At 40.4% G+C, this 17,712-nt stretch overlaps 1 protein-coding gene across 1 annotated transcript in view; it reads right to left on the bottom strand.

Moving 5' to 3' along the window:
* The window catches only part of cdh11 (cadherin 11, type 2, OB-cadherin (osteoblast)), a 95,257-nt gene extending 78,615 nt beyond the window's left edge, over positions 1 to 16,642 (bottom strand). Inside the window, exon 1 of the mRNA XM_085369627.1 lies at positions 16,339 to 16,642. The gene's annotated coding sequence lies outside the window, so the exon portion shown is untranslated. The remainder of the gene's footprint in view (positions 1 to 16,338) is intronic.
* Positions 16,643 to 17,712: the final 1,070 nt, after the last annotated feature.

Genomic DNA, 17,712 nt, shown 5'->3' with positions numbered 1-17,712 from the left:
CCAGTGACCTGAATTACACACCTCAGTATATCTAAGTCATGCTTCTGTCTGCCTGCCTCTCCTCCTGCTGTGTGTCTGTGTCTTTCCTTTCTCTATTAGTGTCTGTGCCTTCAGGCTTCCATCTTTTATTGTTCTGGACAAATAAAGAGATCACACAGAAAAGAGGCCTACAAAAATCACTCCCTCACACATGGACACACGCACGAGCGCGTACACACACAATCAGATGGTTCTTCGGATGAAAGGGGCATTGTGGTAGCATAGCTACAAATCCCGGCAGCCCTCAGCACTCAACAGCTAACACACACTTACACACAACCCCCCACCCCACCCCCCCATCACACACACACACACAATTCTTATCGGACAAAACGTTCCTTGTCTTAAAGCCTGACCCGTCTAAACACACAACACTCACACATACACATGCACACAGCTTCATAGAGGTAGATTACCCTCATTTACAAATGTATGGCTTTGTGACTGACCCGTTAGCAAAACTAGAGGGAGCAGTACCCAATGAATTATTCAGCCCCTCCTTAAGGGTTAAAACAGGCGGAAAATATGCTTGTTAAGATGTCAAGGACCAGGAAGAATACACTTTTGAAGAAGGGTTAAAAAAAAGGGTAGAAATTTTCAAAAACTAAGGAATCTGTTTTAGAAAATGTTTTTTTTTTTTTTTTATCAAAGATAGTTTTTTGGTTTTAAGATATACAACAGATGGACAAGGTTTCAAAATGAAAGCAACAAACGATGAGTATTTTGTCCTTCAAAAGTTAGAACAATATGCTACATGAATTATTCAGTGCTTCCATAAGAGTGAAAACAGGCGGAAAAATATCACTTGTGAAGTTTTTGAATTCAATATAATAAAATATATAATTTACTAAAGGACAAAATGAATGACGAAAAGAACACGTAATGCCAACTCTCAAGGGTTATTAAAAAAACTAAACAACAACAACAACCAAAAATGGGGAAATTAAGACCAGAAAGCATTAAATTGTTTAAAATGTTTCAACTTTATTATAAAAAGAGAGTATTTCTATGAAGATCTGAGAGTTGTGATGAGTACTATTTTTTTAAATGTCAGAGAAGGAAAATACAGCCTGTGTGTCACCTCCAAGCAGACACATGAATGAAATGATGAAATGACACATCTCTTCCATAAAGACGAACGATCAAAAATCCTTCCGATGATTACATGACTCGGTGGCCTTGGAGACTAAGGTAAATCAATCAGAAAAATAAAAAAATAAATTCTCTACCAAAACCCCTTCCCTCCCCATCTCTCTCCCACTCCTCCCCTCCATCTGTCCTTCTCCTCCCTATTTTTGTCCCTTCTTTCCATCCATCTCTCTTCCCATCTAGCATCTCTTTTGTCTCCTAGCCAGCCTTCTCCTTTCTTAATGCTTTGATCTCTCTTTCTGTATCCATCCAGGCGTATATGAGTGAGTATGGCAGGCTTGCTCGGTGTGCCTCTATGTGCATGGCTGCTTTAGACTAAAACCCCCCCCCCCCCACCTAATATACTTCTGTCTCTCTCTCTCTCACTCACTCACACACACACACACACACACACACACACACACACACACACACACACACATTCAAAAGGCCGTAGAACTTTTTGAAAGTCACACCAGATGTTCCGAGCTCCATATTCATGCAACAACATCCTCTTCTTATTGTTTTGCTTCCATGTTTCCTTTATCTCATCTTCTCGTTTCCCCTTCCCCCTTTCTCACTCATCTGGCCTTTTATTCATTTGTTTTCTTTTATAGAACCCCCTCCAACCCCTCTCCTAATCTTGCAGTTTTCCTTTCCCATCCTTGTATTCATCGTTATTGCTTTTAAAAGCCTCCTCTTCACTCCATTTTCTTCATTTTTGTTCCATTTGTGTTTTTGTTATCATTGTATCTCTGGCATGCTCCATTCTTACCCCTCTCTTGCTCCCTCATCTTCAATTTGTTTGGTTGTTTGTAAACCATCTTCTCATCCTTCCCTTTATTCTGCCTCTCTTCCCCTTCCCTATCCATCTCCTCTTCAGTTCCTCTCCTCTTCCGCCCCATCCCTTTTCTATCAATGCAGCCCTATAGTCTAACTCTACAGTCCATTCACTTTTCGCTCAATCAGCTGAAAATGTAAAAAGGAACAGCAGCTTTTTAGTAGTGAAAGCATACCCATTCACAATTATTTCATTATATTCTGGATCTGACAGATGTGCAAAAAGAAAAAAAAAGGTTTTTATTAATATCGTCATCCTTCCTTTTCCACTCCTCTTCATGTCTCGTCCTTCATGCTAGTCTATCATTATTTTCTTGATTCTTTCGTCTCTCTTGACTTAATTGACTGAACAGGCTTTAGACTGCGTAGATGCATCCTTCATATCATTCCCAAACCTTGCTTGAATATCATGGCATGTTTTTTTTATTAACCATCTGCATCTCCATTTCCTCGCTTTTCTCATTTCCTCTCATTTTTTGCATCATTTCTCGCCCCCACGCCACCACCCCTTCCCCCGTATTCCCATTACATCCACCACCTCCTCTCTCTCTGCCTGTCATTCTTTCTCTGAGGTCTATTGATTCTCTGCTGGGGCCTTTTCCCCCGTCTTTCAGCTGTCAGAAGGAGATGGGATCTTCTGATGTCCCCAGCCATGATAAACAAATTGTGTGTCTCCTGCAAACCTCTTTGGAATACAGAGCACACACCCACAAATAGGTGAAATCAAAACAGATGGGACACAGAGAGTGATGATCAGAAAAGATGGAAAACGGGAGGCGGTACTGATTTGCACACCTATTCTTTTTTCTTTCTTTTCTTTCTTTTCTTTTTTTTTTTTTTGCATCTCTTGGGGTTTTGAGTGGAGACTAGGCTTTATTGTGGCGCATGTCTTTATTTATCTCCCTGGATATTCTCTGCATTAGCCCCTTTCATTTCCACAACAATCGTTTTTGCAGTTTTCTTTCATGGATCCATCTTTTTGTTTCATATATACATTTATCTGTACTGCAGCAATCATTCCCAGTGTTTTATCCCAATTATTTCATGAGTAACAATATCTTACACGGTCCCTGAATTTCTTTAATTTTCTGCATTGTAAATCAGTTCAAAAAATGAACACTAGTGTTCCAGAGTTGTGTTCTTCCCAATACTATATCCATCCCTTTTCAGTCCACAAATGCTTCCAATCTCTATTATCCCTCTCACTTTTCTTTCTCCACCTTTTTATACCTCCATCCTACCACATTTGCTGCTTAGTTTATCCACACACCCAGCATCTCTCACCGTCAGCCTCTATGCATGTGTCTGTCCCACCTTCTCCCACACCCTCCTTCTCCCCATTCATCCAAGTATTGATTTAGCTGTCCATGATACGCCATAGTGATTGACAGCTACTAATTGGCTTAATCCCACCCCCAGGGGTTTGTGGCTCTTTAGCTGATCTGGATACAGCTGTCCTATTGTCCAACATCTGACACCGTGACCCCGATGAACCAGTGAGGGGGGATAAGAAGGAATATTTTCATTGGAATAACATATTCTTGGATCATTCTCAAATCAAATGAAAGAGTATTGTTGTAGTGCCTTGGAACTATCTGACTCAGTGATTTAAAAAGATTCAGTGTGTAGTAATTGGGAGACATTACCTGTATTCCACAGTGTGCACAGAGAGGAAGACAGAATAAACAGACCTCTGTGCACTAACAGCAGGCTTTTGCCAAGTGGTTTGACAGATGAATTCCTGGCTCAAAGGTGAACACTTCTTTCACTGCAATACATGTGCATCAGCAAGCATGTGCCCAGTCGGGAGTGTCCTTGAGCGAGACGCTGAGTCTCTTAGGTTGAAATGGAAAAGCGAGGGAGAGGGAGGGAGGGAGATGGTCACCCCAACAGACGAAAAAAGCAGCCCTAAGCAGCCCCAGATTAGCTTTGCACTATTGAGGAGGCAAGGGGCAGAACATAAGGTCTTAGTGGATATCACTAAGCCTTTAAAGACCACCCTTCAGCCTTGGATGTACTCCCCCCATCGTATTTATCCAGTGACTGACGCACACTGTTTACATTCAAATTAGCCCATGGAGACCTTACAGGCTGAAAACTTTGCCTCAAAGGCAGGTCATGATCTGTTCACCTAGAAGTCATTAGTGAGTTTAGATCTTTGAAGCCGTTTTTATTCATAATGATAATGTGTGAAGATGGATTTATTTTCAAAGATGCATGTGCATCATTAAACTCGTAAAGGCCTCGAGATAGCCACAATCTTCATTAATATTTAATAGCCAGTTATTCTCTCATGTCAGTTGCTCAGTGTCGGTTGTGCTTAACATGGAATAAAATTAGAAATTAGAAACATTTCTAATTTCTAGAACAAGTTCTAGAACAATAAGCCTGAGTATATTTTGCAGTATAGTTTGCTTCCTGATCGATTTGGCCTTAAGGCTTCATTTGAACATGACATCAATCAGTCATACCATATTAGTAGAGTCTAGTTGCTTGGCTTGAACATATATACCATCTATACCCGTATTTTTCAAATAATGACTTAATTTGGAATCGACTCTATAAAGATGAACGAGTAGACAGAAACTGAGGGTGGAGGTAAGCAGTAGAAATTGATCAGCAGTGTTGCGGACCATTACATCTACCATGCATGTGTAATGACCCTTATTACCACTCTGATTCATATATCCCACCCATTACCCACAAACCACTTGACTCGGTGACAGACTGGAAGACACAGGGGTCATTGTGCCAAAACATCCTCCCATGCTAAAAGATCCCCTCTTTTCTCTGCCTCTATTCTCAGTATAGTAACCCCCACCCCTTTTTTGTTTTTCATTCCTACATGGTTGGTGAAGCCAAGTCCCCTCCCTTATTTCTTCAGGTTAACACAGAGAGACCTTTGTTGTTCCATACCTCAATAAGCCTACACTGTTGGTTCTCAAAGTTCCCTCAAGGCAAAGACACCCATACGTATCCCAACAATCTGGACGACTCCTCAAGAGCAGTCCCTTTTGCTAAACTTCTCCCAAACTGATGTTTGTTGTAGTAGCTGATCTTTTTGAAATTTATACTGACAGTCAAACATTCCCAGAGAGGCAAAGAGATAAAGTAAGACATGCATTTGCATAGAACATAACAAAATCACTGTATAAATTCTGTGGAAACAACTTAAACAATTCATTCTTATTCATTCTACATTATATTTGAAATTCCATTGTATCCTTGAGGACTGTAAAACCCCTTTATGAAACTCAAAAAGTGTCCTTAAGTACCTGAACCTGCTAAAGTAAATTGTTTTGAATGAAGGTGTTAAAGTTACTCCACCTGAAATATGAATAAAAGCGAGCGAAAATGGAAATCCTAATAAATAAGAAGGTTATTTTTCACTTCAAAATTTCACAGCAAGATATTTCCTTTGATATACTTCTTTTCATCTTGAGAATGAAACCAGATGACATTCAGCTCTTTTTGCGCTAAACAGAGCTTAAAGATTGGTGCATCGTCTGGTTGAGTAAAATATAAACATGCTCAGTGAATAAAACATCGGTAGTATTTCCTTATATACAAAGGTCAAAACATCTGTTTATACATTGAGTGATCTGTACCGCTGTATGCCTGCCCTCCAGCACAAGCACAGACACACACACACTCGCAAATATACTGTTATTACAGTATATTTGCAGGGACTTTTATGCAGACTACATCCACTTTGACTCCTAATACACACAGTATCCTTCACCACTCAACCTAATGCTACATTACTTCAACAATCTCAGAAGACTTTGTTCAAAGCTTCAACCTTGTCTGGAATTTTTTAAGTCTTTCTGTGCCTTTGGAGTCATCTGGTTCCTGTAAAGATAAGAGTAAAGTGAGATGCTTGCTTAGACTTACACCCACACTGAGCCTTGCATATGACGTTTGAGCACTGAGTGACCTTGCACCTTCAGATGACATGGGCTCATGCAGACAGACTGCCTGAAATGACTTTTATTTGTTGCTGATGGTGATACTCAGGTGCAAGGGCATGGGCACACGAACGTGCAGAGGGTGTGTGACATTGTGTGGTCAGCTTTAGCAATAATATCTGAAAAAAAACTCACATGCATGGACACATTGGACTAACGCTCACACATACATGGTGACCTTGTTTCTTCAACGTGGCCACTAGAATCTAAACAATGTTGATGACATTTGCTTTCACGATATCACAATAAAAATAAACATGGCTGTGACAAATGTGATGTCATTCCACATAAACACTGAAAACGCAATAGTTGATAATGGCCCCGAGGAACTGCTACTTCACTGGATTTAAAAATAACCTCAACTGGGTGTAGTGGTAATGACGACCACTGCCATTTTGCAAGATCATTTAAAAATACAAGGAATATTAAACATCTAATAGCAAATGTTAAATATTTAGAGGTGTAAATATTGGGTTAAATGTAAAAATCTCCAACCTGTACAAACAATCTGTGATAGTGCGTTATTCTACAGTGACACATTAATCCTACTTTATTGTCAGCACTGCTTTGGCTTATGTTAAAGTTAAGAGAAATTAAACATTCGCTTAAATTCTCTTCATGTTTAAAGAACCCATAGAACCTTGTTTTCATTTTCCTCCTATGCAGTACTTTTCACAAAGGGATTAGTGGAAGTGTGACGAAAAAGTGTCAGTGACTGAATAGAAGAGGATCTGCCTCATATCAGTCCTTGTACCTTTCCCTATATATAGCTATGGCCTTCTGTAGCGCAATAACAATTAGTCAGCCCTAGAAGTGGCAATACATTTTGCTCAACTCTTCTCTTTTCACTGAAAAGGTCAATGCAGTCACAGCACAACTAAACAGAAAGTATAAGAGAGAGCTAACGAAAGTCAGAGGATGAGGAATGTAAACTATTTAGATGAGGGGAGACAGGTAAAAGAAGAGAGGAATAAAAATGAAAACTTACAAGGAGAGATGACAGGGAAAAAAAATGATGTTGCTCTATAAAACTGACCCATGGTCAGGGATTAAGGCATGGAGCGGGGAGGGAATATACTGAAGTCAAACCAGTCGAATGGAAAAAAGTGAAATTAATAGTGTCCAATGAAGAAGCTGCAGTCATATTCAATCATATTACACTATTATACGTGTCACGGTCAATGAAGCATGGCTAGGGAAAGGGAGAGGAAAAAAGAGAGAAAGTATAGCAAAGGGGTGGAGGACCTTAAGAAAGAAGGGGAGGGACAGAAAAAAATGAGTAAAAATGCAAAGAAGGAATGCAGGGTTTTAGCCAAAAGTAATGACACAGAGAAAGAACAGCAAATAAAACAAAATAATGAAACAGAAGCAAAACAGAAAGTGACAGAGGGAGGAAAATGAAGAGAGGTTATTATGCTAAAGAGGTCAAGCTTGCAGTAATGCTGTCTTGTAGAAAAGAAAACTGGGTTTTTCTCTATAGGCTTAGTACAACAGTATGTGTCAGCGTCACATGTACACTGTTATCTCGTTTTTTCCCCCATGTCTTTTTATGTGCGTGTCAGTGAGCCATCATCTGGCGTGACACCATCAAACCAAAGCTGGTAAAATGTAGATTTTACCTAGTTAATCTAATCTCATGGATTCTTCTGTGGCACCGGTGTGAGTGGATGTGCACAGAAAACAGACACACCTTCGCCTCTCAGATCGCAGTATCTCTGCAAGGATTCCGAAGAAATTCAGGGTTCTGCGAGATTGGCTCATTTAGTGAACTCACAAATTATGCAGCTAGGAAAAAAGTATCATTCATGCATTCTAATATGGTGCATAATTTAGCAATCATGTTAAATTACACAGAAAGCTGCTATATGTTATAAGGGAAAAAACTCTATGTAATACATTTCTCCAGGCCGGGTTTATTTTTGGAAATTTTTCAGAGAGTAACACTTGTGTTCATTTGAAGCACAGTGGGAATAAATACAGGTGGGGGTGAGGGGGCTGAGGTATACTGAAGGGGACAGGAGGAGAATGAAATGTGGAGGACAGGAGAAGGGAGATAAGTAAAGAGGGAAAGGAAGGGGAGGAAGATGAGGACTGAGGAAAGAAGGAAGGAGAGAACAAGAGAGGATGAGACAGAACTGGATGAGAAGCTGTAGATAAGTCCCAGTGTGATCAAAGCATTACTTTGACATCAAATGCAGGCCTTGCCAGCATACTGACTGGTTAATGCTAGAAACACTTTGAAATATTAGAATATGTGTGGCTAAGAAGCTTCTCCTCATATTTGTCCACTTCATAAGGATTTACATATTGAGATTAATGCGTTATAAAGTGATAAACATTTTAACTACCTATGGTCACATCTAATTGTCTTGCAGCTGTCCAACCATTAACAATTACATGCATTCTGATTGTCTCCATCTAATGACTTTAATGTGCCTTAAAGACAGGTAAATCGTGGTTTAAAATCCCATTACTGAACACCCACATCATTCACATCACAATACAAGACAAACAATTCCGTCATAAATAGCCCCATATGCCAGCAGACAGGACAAAGAGCCAATTTGTTGCATGAAAAACTGGTTTCCATTACCGTGTTTGTTTAAACTGTTTTAAAATAATTCAACCTTAAAAAGCAATTTTACTGATAAATAAGCCAAATATGAAGGCATACAATGTGACATAAATAAAAAGATAAGAAATAAGTGAACGTATGCAACAGGATTATTACGCTACTTATGTTCACAGAGCCTGTTTCGGCAAATAGGTGCCAGAGCCCTTCCTCTCTCGATGACATAAGACTGCAAACTTAACTACTTTTTTGTGTATTCCGCCTTCGAGCTACATCTTCAGAAAGCTCATTATGCCGCATATGAATTGTGTCATCCAGTTTCAGTTCTCATGTTCATATTTTCTTAAACAGTAGAAAAACAACAGAAATACATGCAGGGAGGGACAAATGATGAATGTTCTTGGCCAGATGGAGGTCACAGTAACATGGTTTTTAGACTGTGGAGCTACTGAAATGCCACATTTTAGTTAAACTATTTATCAGTCTGATCTGCATGTCTCTTCAACACTCCCTGTAATGCAGAGTCCTCTATCTAACTCTGCTTATAATCAGATAAGCTATATGCAGCATTTGCTTTTCTGGCCGGCCACTGACACTTTGTGTGTTTGTGTGTACGTTCAGCTTCTGGTTTCGACACCACTTGCTGTGTCTTTGTCAGCACGTGTCCTGCAAAATAAATCATTTTCCACAATTTAAACCTGATTTGAACTGATTTGAACTGATTTGTCAGCCACTAATGTGCACATATCCTCACATATATAAAGTATGATGCAAACAGGATGCAAACAAAGCATGGACACACACTGTACCTTGAAACCATAGCTAACTGTCCATAAAGTTCACCTTTATAAATGTGTTCCATCAGCAAAATTAACTTGCTACAATTAACATAACCGTGTTAATTATGGTAATCAACAGCACACCCACTGCAGGTACATGCTCAAACCTGTGCGCGCCTGTGCGTGTTTGACAAGTTTAGTGGAGATAAATGATAGAGGGAGTGAGAAAATGATGGTACGGACAAAAAAAGAAAGATGGGGAATGAGACTGATAGCTTGAGGTTGACAGGTGATTTAAAATAAAATAAAGTTCAATAGTCAATTAACTGTTTAAGTTATTTGTTAAACAAAAATACCTAAAAGTAATTAGAAGACACTGCTTTAGGCTATGGAAGTTTTTTCCATGACTTGTTGCATGTAGTATCACAACATATTAATTGATGACAAGTGTAGTAACTTATAAAACATAATCAGTTTGAGGGAAAAAGGTGGACAAGCCCACTATGAATAACTTTATGACAATACTTAATGGTTATCTTGCTGAGGATATTCTTAGACATAGATTTAATGCGTTTTCTTATATTAACATAAACATAAAGCCTAAAGTCTTCAATATCAAACATGCTTTTCAACAACTATCACAATGTGGTAGCAACCCAAAAGGTCCTCTGCTTTCCAAAATGTCCTCATACCAATGCTCTAAAACTCAAGCTGGTGCTCACTATGATAGCTGGACAAGTACAGACACACACACACACACACACACACACACACACACACAGAGTTAATTATTATCCTGAATAATGAGAAGCAAATGACTCATTAAATCTCTCCTTGACCCGCACGCAGAAACTAGCCACTGTTCCTCACATTCTTTCTTTCTCACTGACTCTACAGTACCTCATACAAAACTTGTCAAACCAGACGCCTTTTCAGCTGTGAATTATTAATTGGCATTAAAGAAAGAGCCCAAATTTCTCTTTGACCCCAATCCCGAGTACTTTTGTACCAGAGCGACCGCAAAAAGTAAAGAAAATCTCCTGAAATTCATAATTGAGATGAACTTTGTTCTCGACCTTCATCCCTTATTTCCTTTCCCTCTCGCTCCCTCACTCTTTTTCAGTGTCTCTGCCTGTGACATGCTGTCTGCCAAAGCAGAAATATAGTTACATTTGACTGTTTAAAAAAATAACAAACATGGTTTTCTTTTTCCTTAATATGATTGGTGTCCACGAGACAGCAGAGCACCTGACTGGACCCAAGGACTGTCACAGAAAACAAATTACACTTATTTTTCAGGCCCACTCTGTCACACTCGTGCATACACCTACATCTATACAATATATCTAAAGCATATATATATATATATATATATATATATATATATATATATACACACACAAAACCATTGTTAAAAGAATCACATTTGCAATCAATTAGATTTCACAAATGAATATTCTGGATGAAAAGTTCAGGTGCCTATACACGTGCCCATACAAGGTGTTCTGATCAATATAAATCGCTGTCTCGAATAATCAATTTCCAATACAATCAATATCAGTGTCAACCCTGTATTCTGATCATCAATGGTAAAATCGATGAAATCACTCATTAATCCTGAATTAACATTGATCCAGACTCCACTGTTTTTGCAATTAAACTGCAGCCTCATCGCCTAGCAGTAAATCCACGCAGCCTTTTCTGCCAGTGCTCAGCTCTTTTATGCAGGAGTGAGAAGGTCGACCATGCCGAGGATCACTATTCAGCTAACAAAGCTTTAATACTGGAAACCAACACAGCTGCAGCTGCAGCATGTCGTTTTAGGTGCGCATGATGCGAGGGCAATTAAAAGTGAACACCTAATTGATGCTGTAGTCTCTCTGTGCTGCCACATGTTTTTGTTTATTTGCTCTAACTGGTGTCCTTGTTGCTTTGTGGTATTACTTGTGGTGCAGTTTCCCATCTCTGAGTACTTGCATGCATCCCATCCAGCTTTAGTCTGCACTGCCTAAATTACTTCAATGTGACTTTGCTTATCAAATAATGAGAGCATGGGACACATTCATGAATCACGCTGCTTGTTAGTTTGTTTCGGTCAACAAAATTGAAAACATTTTCCAATTTAGTGATTTTTCACTTGATATTCAAGTTATTGGTTTTCTTTTCCTTTTTAGGGATACAGAGAACGGAATCAAAACACAGTATGCGCTACGTTGAAGGAAGGGAAACGGGCCAAAAAGTAGAGAGTAGTCAGACTAAAGTGCATGAACTGGAACGGGTGCACTGTAATTTAAAGTCACTGGCATGTAGACCAATTGAGGAATAATTGAAACCACATGAGCTCAAGAAAGAAAAAAAAAACATACAAACGCCATGCTTAAGGCCAAAGAAACTAAACCCAGTATGTCATGCTGCATGGGAACTATGTCAACACTACTAAGCCACCTGTGTTGTCTCACTCTTCCCCACGTGCACCAATACCCAGGAAATCATCAAATACAGACAAATTAACTTGCTTTTTTTTTTTCCTCCTCCACCCCCCCACCCCCCACCCCCACCCCACACACCGCTAGAGAACAAGTATGGGGATTAGAGGTCAAAGGCACTAATTACTGACTCTGCCATTTAGTCCGGTTGAGATGAAAGATTAGAGTTATAATCCCATTCCGCTGCCATAGGAAATTATATATCAGCCTAACATCTATCTGGCCTCACATTCTGCTGTTTTAAATAGATGAAGATCGATCTAAGGGAAAGAGAGAAAAAAAGCTGATGTTTAACCAGTTGTGTGTGCTGACTCTGCTTTCTATTGAGCCCATGGAGCAAGGGGCTGGAAGAAAACAAAATTTAAAAAAAAAAGTCCAGAAGCAGAAGGCAGAACTCAATTCTCCACCAATGTTCCCCCACCCCGTTCTCACTGGGAGGTAACGTGAATGTGAAGGTAAGAGAAACCAGTCACAGTGGACAGGCTTATCCAGACAGACAAGATTTGTGCGTGTGTGCGCGTGTGGGTCTGTCTGTTAGGGGCGTTCATATTGAATCCTGTATCCCTGGGGAGCCTAACTACCTCTCCATCTCTCTGACTGGCCCCCTGAGAGAGACAGACAGAGCAGGAGAAAGGAGAGAGATTGGAAAAAGAATTAGAAATAAAGAGCAGAAAGAAGGAAAAGGAGCAGTGGAGCCAATACTGCAGCAAAGCCCAATAGCTCCCTCTGTCGTCATCTAGAAATGGTCCAGTAGCTCTTCCATTCATTTTCCCCTTTACTGTCTTCTTTTTGAGTCCTGTTTCTTTATCTGCAGGATCACAACTTTATTCTATCTTTTAAGCCTCCCTTTCATTATTTAAAAAAACTACTTTACGATCACATAACTTACGAGGATGAGCAGTTGGTGCCTAATTAAAAATAAATATAATGATTACAGTGTAATAAATTAATCCCTCTATTTTGTTTCCTCCCTAGGGTGCTACATCAGCACTGCTTGCAGGCAGATGCCTTTAAACTCAATCCAGAAAGCAAGGTTGTTTTCTTTTCATTCTCTTTTTAAGATTCTGTCTTACTCGTTTCATGAATGTGGAAAGATCAACATAATTAGTCCCATCAAATCTTTAAAAATCACTCAAAGCTGATCAAAATTAATACTTATAAGTAAAAAGCAAATTTTATATTGTCTGATTTTTCTGCATTTGCCATTAATTTAAAGAACATTTTCAAATGCTGCTTCTTTTTCCTTCTTTTGTGAAACTCTGAAGAACGTCAAATAACATCAACAGGAATTATTGCTACACACTTAGACTGAGTCTATAGATACATAATAGGTAAACATAGTGTCTAATGTGCATAGTGTCTAAGATAAGTCATGAGAAAGTTCCCACAGATTGAATTCTGAGTTAGAGAGTTTGAACTTAACCTAAATATCTTCTGGCCTTCTCATGTCCTATCACACATTCCAGAAGAAATGCTAAAGCTCGTTAAGCTTAATTCTATCTTTACTAACTATAACTAGCACAGCTATGATGCACAGTATTTCCAGTGCCAGGTTCTGAAACCACTTCAGTAAAAACCAACAAATCTGACGACATTTCTGTGTCAGTTTCTGTGCAATTTCTTGGCTGAACATCAGGGAAAAAATCTGATACCTCTCCCACCCCGCTTTCATCTGTCATCCAAGCCAGGTTTCTGTATGCTGCTCACCCTAAATAGCACAAAGATGTACTGGTACAAGGGAATTATGTGTGTCTGCCCTGCTTTTAAGGTATACAATCACTTCTGCAGACATAAAACCACATTTTTGCGGGAACTGTTCATTCCTGCAATGGCTAAGTGAAGGCAGGCAGTTTCTACTCGCATGTCTCATTTCAGCTCATACGGCAGTGACTCTCAAAAAGGAATGAGACTGACTACTCTACTGATAGACGTCACGCTGCCCTCCTCTCTTGTCCACCACCTCCTCCTTTTCTTCACATCCTGATAGGAGTCATGCTCTTTTCTGCTCAGCTGCTGCTCCTCCGACCGTCTGCCCCGTTGTTTCTCTCTGCCCTGCACCTCATCTCCTCTGCAGACCACATCCCCTCATTTCCTTTCCTGCACCTCTTTTTTTGCCTCTTGATCTTTTCCTCTTTTACTCTGCCCACACTGTATTATTGTTTGAGTGAAATATTGGGAGAATGAAGAATTAATTGGTGAATTAAGAAAACATCCAAAAGCACAAGTTGAGTGATACTGTTGTGCTACTTACAAAAACCCTTTGTGGAGCCAGAGAGCGACAGCTGTGATGTTGAGCTCTGTCATTAAGTGAACATAAGAAGCAGCAATTCAAAACTACTAAATTAGGGACCTTCTTTGTGTGTAATATGTCTTTTAAGTGGCCAGTGAGCCACAGTGTCTCAGAACTAAATATAAAAAAGGGGAATTCTGCTGTTCTTCGCTGCAGTGACTGGTCTGTAGGCTAATTGGCAAACATTAAATAAACAGGGAAACGCTCTCTGAAAAGTAACCACATAATAAGGAAGTGTGGGGGGAACCACAACAGCACAGTTACAACACTTGTAAGAAGGGAATTAAAAAATGAAAAAAAAAAATGCCTGTCGAAAATATAACACAATAAGTTCCAAACCCTTTCCCCCCTTATTTACTAAACTGCAGTTAGAGCATCTAATGGATCCATTTCTCTGCATCTTTCCTGCTCCATTGTAGACTGCAGACTTTTTTCAAGGCAACACAAGAAAACATCTCTCCAGCCAAGCCTGGCTGCTAGGAACCCCCTGTCGAATAAATACAACAGCAGCAAATGATTTTCTCAATGGCTCCCATAAGACTGAAGCGCACAGACAGAGTCGGAGAGATTGCTGTGTAGAGAAATGAAGAGAGAGGAAGAGGAGGGCGAGAGAATGGTGAGTTGGAGGGGGTTGAAATGCAAAGGGGAGAGCAAAGGTACGGGAGAGAGGGGAGACATTTTATACAGCAACAGTGTGGGAGACAGAAGGGGGAGAGGGAGAGAGAGATTATTGCCTGCTTGAGAGCAGCAATCTTGAGTTGTGCCATGAATACCAAAGATACAGCCCTGGAGTTAACGCCCCCCCCCCAACACACACACCTCTCTAGCTCTCTTTGCTCCCCCATTGAAAACGCAGCGGAATTGCAGATGCCCAAAACTACACACCGATATCTCTTTTACTCTCTGCTGAAAGCGGCTGAGCAGCAGACCAGTTCCAAATCCATCTGTAATTATTCATATCAGACCAGCATGCGCACAGACCCAACCAGTACGGACAAATCTACTCTACTGAGCAGATTTCACTGGATGTCTATGCAACAATTTACAAAATGATCTAATGTGGCCCTACAGGGATGCTAAGCCAAACGCACGGACCTAATTGAGTGCAGAACGAGCCTGAATGAGCCTATGGGCAAGTGATCTGTATGCATTTTTTATGCAGTTTCACCAGCGCTGGCGCACACCAAAAGGGCAAGAACGCCGCTCCGCTTCAAGTATTCAAACGGACTGAATACTAAGCTGCGTGGAGTCTTCAGGGATTCACATTTCAAAATCACAAAATCAATTAGCTTCCAGATCAGTAATGACCCCGCAAAAACCAGAAAACGAGAAAGAATGAAAGAAGGGGAAATGGCGAAAAAGGGGAAAATATTGGGGATTGAGAATTGTAAATATGCCGTTTTGATTTTACAGGAGGAGGATAAGTTGGGGGAAAACGCTTTCTGGAAGAAACAGGAAGAAATATGTTAAATAAATGCAGATTAACTGTAACACTAACAAATATTTCTTTCCTGGAGTGGGCTAAAGGGACGCAGTGAATTTATCTGTTTACCGAATTATGTGACCGCAACCCCCCCTCACACATCCAGACTCTGTTGATGGTGATCCAAAGAAAAGTTCTGCGTCGCAGTTACGCGGAGCCGCCGGGAGACACGGAGACAGCGAAAGGGAGCTTACTCCTAGATTAGCTACTATAGGCTACGTGGGCAGACTCACAAATACGCAAACGCAGTTGGATGCACTCGCAGACCAAATAAGTAAAAATATGCAGAAACACTGCAAGAGAAACTTTAGTGAATCCACGCTCTGTTATGCGAAAACCACACAGATCCAACCGTCGTCCAGTGGCCCGGAGGAACGAATAAAGTCTGCACTGTTACTGGCAGCAGCACAACAAATAAAACCAAGTGCTGTCTTTAATGCGCAAAGGATCTTTGGGTTTTGTGAGATTTTCCATTGTTAATCAAACATAATCAAGTCCGATATCATCTCCGAGTAATCTTCCTATAATGTATAAGAAGTGTTTGTGCGACAGTTTGGTTTAGTCAAGAGTCTAACCAGAATCTCCCCAGCATCCCGGGAACCTAAACCTTTAACTTCGCTGGCTCTCGTGTGTTTTGCGCTCAGGAAAGCCTCTGCAGAAGAGATGCGCGGATAGTGAGAAGAGAGACATACGATGGAAGTGTGTTGATGTAACTACGGCAAAATCCCAGTCCTTAAACTCCAGTGGTCTTACCTTGGAAGTGAGACTCCGTGCGCAGCTCGTTCACCCAAGTGTCCTCAATACATACAAGCCAGTAGAGATCGGCCACTTGACTTAAGTAGTATTGCTTCTTTTACCAGATGTCCAACACATCCACTGATTAAAAGCCCAGTTTTTCTATGTTTACGTGCGCTTGGAGATGAGAGGGTAGAAATTCAAGCTGAGCCAAGTGGGTTTCCCGCTGGAGCTCAGTGGCAAAAAATAATAAAAAAAACAAACCAGTCAAGCGAATTTAAAGATAAACTGAAAAGAGAGGACAAAAATGAAAGAGCAGTCATGCGTCTTGATGAGGTCCGAGACTGAAGTGATGGAGAGGAGTGGAGGGGATGGTGAGGAGGTGGGTGTTGGAAGAGAAAAAGAGAGGAAATCACCGTAGCATCCCTCCCTCCTTCGGGTAACAAATCCGGTACCGTCAGCGCCGTTTATCCGTCCTCCCTCCTGGAGCATCGGAAGCGATGTGAGGGAAACTGAACGGCGCGCAGCAGCAGCAGCGAGAGAAGAGAGGGAGGGAGAGAGAGAGAGAGAGAGAGGTGTCGCTGCCGTTGGAGGGCGTAGGAAACTGGTAATCCTCTCTCTCCTCTTACTCCTGTATCGGTAGTAATTTTGTTATTCGTCGGAATTAAATAAGTGGCACCTCAAATGACAAACTCAAGTGGGGCAAACCTCTCAATACACATTAACATTTTCAGATTTTATTACAGTAGAAATATAATTTGTTTAGTTATTTTTGACCGTGGTTGCAAAAAGCATTTGCACTGAGAAGGATACGTTGTTTAATGAGGTTTAGGCCACATTATAGCCTTATCTGTATTGTAACACTGTACACCCTTCCCACATCAAAATCCACCCTGAGAGGTTACAGCAGAAGAAGCCCTGCAGGAGGGTAACTGAATGCAACAGTTGCTATTTCCTCATTGGCTAAGAGGAGTTTCCAACCGCTACCAGCAGAGATTTAGAATTGCACAGAGAGCCAATGAAAGGAGAGGACGGCAGGCCTGCTATACACAGAGAGTGTCGCCTACAAAAGTCCAGTGTAAACGATGTAATTGGCCATGAAAAAAAAAGCTGGAAAAACCCACACCTGGAAAACTAAATTATGAATGGTTTGAAGGAGTATTTCGTAAAGCAACGCTCGACTTGTAAACATCTGCTATTATGGATCCCTTAGTCTCAGAAAAAAATAGATAGTGTGTCAATTACACTAACCCAATGATTGTTACTTTTGATATTAATGTTTTGATATTTTGAAACATTCAAAGTCTGCTTAAATGAAGCGATTTCACACAAGATAGACACACACAAGAACCTATAAAACAATAATTTAAAGCCTTTAAACCAATACATTTC

The sequence above is a fragment of the Diplotaxodon limnothrissa genome, linkage group LG13 (assembly GCF_057381915.1).
Source record: "Diplotaxodon limnothrissa isolate DT_005_m linkage group LG13, D_limnothrissa_male_GT1.1, whole genome shotgun sequence".
Classification (NCBI taxonomy): Eukaryota; Metazoa; Chordata; class Actinopteri; order Cichliformes; family Cichlidae; genus Diplotaxodon; species Diplotaxodon limnothrissa.
Note: the sequence above shows the minus strand (reverse complement) of the source record. Positions and strands in the feature narration are given on the sequence as shown.